The sequence below is a fragment of the Callorhinus ursinus genome, unplaced genomic scaffold, assembly GCF_003265705.2.
Source record: "Callorhinus ursinus isolate GAN/ISIS: 27379988/994484 unplaced genomic scaffold, GSC_fseal_2.0 scaffold49, whole genome shotgun sequence".
NCBI lineage: Eukaryota > Metazoa > Chordata > Mammalia > Carnivora > Otariidae > Callorhinus > Callorhinus ursinus.
This window is the reverse complement of record NW_027397111.1, coordinates 9,064,740-9,069,878: the sequence shown is the minus strand read 5'-3', so window position 1 is coordinate 9,069,878 and position 5,139 is coordinate 9,064,740. Positions and strand designations below refer to the sequence as shown.

At 39.6% G+C, this 5,139-nt stretch overlaps 1 pseudogene; it reads right to left on the bottom strand.

Moving 5' to 3' along the window:
• Window positions 1-1,320: 1,320 nt before the first annotated feature.
• On the bottom strand, window positions 1,321-2,264 carry LOC112840714 (olfactory receptor 10A6-like; annotated as a pseudogene).
• Window positions 2,265-5,139: the final 2,875 nt, after the last annotated feature.

Genomic DNA, 5,139 nt, shown 5'->3' with positions numbered 1-5,139 from the left:
ATACAGACACAAAATGATATCCTTGACATATTACATGAAATGGAAAAGTTGGAAAATAGACTATAAACTCTTCTCCTCCTATTCTGATAAAAAGAAATATATGTACACATACCCAGTCCTTGGACATACATAGGAAAAATCAAGAGCCTGGACATAAACAATTTAGAGTGATTAGCTCTAACAATGGAATCAGGAATGAGAGTCGGAGTTTTTGAGAGGCTTTTGCATTATTTTATATAGCTGTGTACTTTTTGAATTTTAAAAAGTCATTACTTTTGTAAAAAATTAAAAGCAAGGTTTTTATTTAAAAATACAAAATGAAATGCAGCATCATAAAGGTTGGGGTAGAGATGGTATTAGCATCCTAGAAATTTTCCCCAAATGACAATACCAATGAGAACATAAACCTAATTTTCATATTCAAAACACCGGTACATATCTTAACCTAAACTGCAATATGTGAAAGGGTTGCCAAAAAGCAGTGAGGGTCAATACATGATGCATGAAGAATCAGAGGGGATTCCACAGGGGTAGTTTGGACAAAGCTAGAAGAGTTCTCTAGAACTTACGGTTTTCAAAGGCCTTCCTGAACCTGCTCCGACACAAGGGAAAAGCAAGTAGGTGTGGATGATCAGAGGATCACACAAATACACCACAGTTTTGGTGTGTCTGTCTGTCTGGAGGACACTATGGGACAATATAAGCTCCGATGATCTGATGGCAGAGGAGTAGTAAAGGAACAACAAACTCATCTTTATTATAAAGATATAAGCCGTGCTGTACACCAATGCTTCTCCAACTTTAAAGTGTATTCAGGTCACTTTGTGATCCTTTTAATATGCAGATTGGAGTTCATTAAGTCTTGGGTGGGACTTGAGAGTCTACATTTTTATATTCCACATGGAGCCCTTGTGTCTGGCCAATAACAGGTCACAGGTTTAGAAAGAATGTTACTGTCATGTTAATGTGACACATAGTTTTTGTCCCATCAGAATCACTTTGAAGAATGTATCAGAAATAAAACATCAGTACATATGAATGTAGGGCCCAAGATGTTTATTGACACCTCGTTTTAATGATACAATCCACTAATGCCCTGGATGTCATACTACAGGAATGGATCAACTCTTGAATTCTATGTCCTATAAAAAATGAATGACAACAGTACGCTACCGAAAATAGGGATCCCTACTATTGAAAGTGGGAAAATAACAAATTAAACATGTTCATACAGAGGAATATAAAATGTTTGGCCACTTATAAAATTTATTTAGAGTTCAGTCAAACAGTGACCAAATATCGCATGGTTTCTCAGCACAATCAGAATGGGTGTGAATCCACTATTCTTCGCCACAATTTCATCAAAGCTTTTTTCATCTCACTGTTTCTCAAGCTGTAGATCAGTGGATTCAGCAAAGGTGTAAGAAGTGAGTAAGACAATGACATCAGCTTCTTGGTGTCTGGAAAGTAGCCAGATTTGGGTTGTAAATAGGTCATACTGGCCGTGCCATAGAAGAGGGTCACAGACGTGAGATGGGAGGCACAGGTGGAAAAGGCCTTTTGCCTCCCAGTGGCTGATGGCATCTTCAGGATGGCAAAGAGAATCTGAATGTAAGACAAGAGAATCAACACAAAAGGAACGATGACAATCAAAATGGTGCCAGTGAATGCATAGATTTCAAACAGAAAGCTATCTGCACATGCGAGTTCTAGCACTGCTGGGGTTTCACAGGAGATATGATTGATTTCGTTGGGGCCACAGAAGGGAAAACTGAAAACCCATGTGGTCTGCACAGTACCTAACATGAAAGCTAAGGCCCATGACATTATAAGTAATTTCATGAAAACCCTCTTGTTCATAATCATTGGGTAGCTCAGAGGATGACAGATTGCAGCAAAGCGGTCATAAGCCATCGCCCCCAGGAGAAAATATTCAGTGCCACCAAAAAAAAGGATGAAATACATCTGTGCAAAACAGCCTGCAAAAGTAATTGACATTTTCTCAGTGGAGAGGACCACCAGCATTTCAGGCATAATGACTGCACTGAAGCTCACGTCCACCACAGACAAGTTCTGGAGGAAGAGGTACATGGGAACGTGGAGGCTCTGTTCCAAGGAGATGCTGACTATAATGATGGCATTTCCCAACAGAGTCACCAGGTAGACAACCAAGAAAACCCAAAGAGCTGCTCTTGGAGTTCCGGAAGGTTAGAAAAGCCCAAGAGGATGAATTCAACCACAGAGCTTTGATTTTGCCTTTTCATTTCGTGGTGGAGAGTATTTTGTTTTTAGGGACATTGTATACAAATTATGAAGTCACAGTCCAGTAGCTGAGAGTTCAAGTCAGAAATTCTCGGCAGAAGATGTCATAGTGAGTTCATTTTGACAAATCTTCAAGTTAGCAAATCTTGAGAATTGCCAATATATTGTAAGAGTGAATCTTTCAAATACAAATGAAATGAGGAATTTGGGCTCAGAAATCCTGCTTTCGAGGTATGAAAATAGCAGGTGTTCTCTGGGAACTTTTTTGCTAGGTTGAAAATAAATCCTATTTTTAAAACATAGAATCCGTTGTCCATCACATTGATGTATGCCTCTCTGTTCTTTTTAATTTGTTTCATATGTGAGTTTTCCAATAAAGATTTTGAAATAAACAAACAGCAAAAAAGACAAAAATCTATAACTATGAATTCAAAATTAAAACAAATTTTGATGAATATGTATTATAAATGCCAAAGTTCAAAATGCATTTATATTTCTTTGTTTCAAGTGAAATACATGAATAATATACCCAAACAAATAGAGAAACACTCAAAAAGGGTTGAAATTTAAATGCATTCATCTCAGATGAACGTAAGTAAATTGTTCCAAGCATATGGACTTTTGGTTAGAGTGGGTCTGACTAATTATACTGAAATTTTCCTGAATGGAAAACTTTAGAGGTCAGTTCTCCATCGCCCATCCTTGTGACCATAAAATGGATTTTGGGCTATACAAAATTCCATTTATAGCTATTCTGGTCCTGTGATTTAAACTCTCTCTCTCTCTCCCCCCCCCCCCACACACATTATTAGCAAGTTCATTTAACTAGTAATAATTCAATAAGCACTGATTGTGCACCTACCATGTGGAGCCTGTGTACCCTCAAAGATACATTTGTGACATAAGTTTGACAGCACAGCATAAAAGGGCAACCCCTACCCCCTACTCCAGCACCCTGTGACTCCCATCTCCCTGGTTTATAGTTTGTCATAACACTTGTCACCAACTGAAATCACACATATTTATTTGGGTTTTATGCTTATTATCTAATTCCCCCTTCCAGAACGTAAGCTCCAGGAGGACAGGAACTTGGTTCTGTTCTTTGTGCCTGGAACAAATAACTGATATAACAGATGCTAAACCAATATTTGTTGAATAGATGGAAGAATAAATATTAAAATTTGGAAGCCTGGGCTCTGACCTTAAGGAATCTAGTGTCTGAAGGAAAAATAAATCAAGGGAATAGAGAGCCCCAGAATTAATCCATGGCTTTGTAGATGTTTGCAGCCCCTATAGGGTTGGAAATACCACTGGATTAGAGTGTTGGGCCACAATCCTGACTCTGCTACTACCTCCAAGATGAGTTTCTGACTCTTCCTGTACTCAGGTTCCCCTGTGTGGTTGGGAGCAGGGCATTCCTTCTGGACCTGACATGGGTGTTTCTCTGATTTGTTCATAGAAAACTGCAGGCTTCCCCTCCATTCAGATGAGGGTGAGGCTGAAGGGAAGGTAGAAAAGTGGAGGGTGGGCACCTAGGAGGCACACATGCTGTATGAGTCCTTGGGGCCTGCCAGTCCCAAGCACAGCTGACCATCTTCCTCCCAGTCTAGCTGCTCTTCTGAGCCCCTCTCTAGGCAGAGCACCTCACTTCTCCCCCTTCTCCTCCCCAGTCACCCAGACCAACTCTCCTCTGGCCCCAGCATCCTAGTCACTGTCAGGCCCACGGGTCTTTAAAATCTGGAGTCATGGCTTCTTTTCTTCCTCCTTTTCCTCCCCGCCCCACCCTCATCATTCAGTGGTCTCATAACTGGCTTCTCTGTGTTTTGTAACTTCTCTTCCAATCTATCCTTCATACCTCTGCCAAAATAATATCATCCTCCCTCCCAGAACTTTCAGGGTCTCCTCTTATTGGTAAAATAAAATGCCCACTTCTCAGGTTGGCATTTAAGGGAAACTAGATGGGAACAAATGCTTTAGAAATTTTAAAAGGGAAAAATTACTTCTGAATGGAGAGGGGAAGTAAACAACCATAATCACAGGATGTCATGGGTGGAAGGGCCACGAAGTAGAAGGAGGAAGGCAGAAGGAGGCAAGCTGGCTTGTTCAAATCAAAGGTGCTTGATGACATCTTAGTACTAGAATGGGTGTCTCCTGGCCTTTGGAGGGTGTTTTGAAAACTGGCAGAATTTCCTGTGGGACATGAAGAAGTCAGACAGACAAAAGGACAAGCAAGCTAAGGACATGTATTGTTGTCTTGAGCTCAGATTATTAGGACATTGACAGATAGTAAAAGGCAAGTTGATTTACAGAGTTTAACCATGGTGATAAAGTAAATGTCTGTATTAACTTTAATAATTGCATTTTGGATATCAAAAATATCTCCTAAAATGAGTAAGGTGGGCTCTGCTGAAAAAAAAATTAAGTACCATTTGTAGTATATAAAAATATGTATTAAGTTTCAAATATACAAAATCAATAAGTTTTAAAAATATGAAACTTTAGAGCATCTTATCAAAAATAGATGAACTTCAGGGGGCTGATAAGTTTTGGAACAAATCTAAATCATTGCCTTCATGAATGATAAAAAAAAAAAAAGAAAAGAAAAGAAAGAAAGAAAGATGGAGGTGCCTGGGTGGCTCAGTTGGTTAAGCATCTGCCTTCAGTGCAGGTCATGATCCCAGAGTCCTGGGATGGAGCCCTGCATCAGGCTCCCTGCTCAGCTGGGAGCCTGCTTCTCCCCCTGTCCCTCACTACACTTGCGCTCTCTTACTCTCTCTCTCTCTCAAATAAATAAATAAAATCATGAAAGAAAGAAAGAAAGAAAGAAAGAAAGAAAGAAAGAAAGAAAGAAAGAAAGAAAGAAAGAAAGAAAGAAAG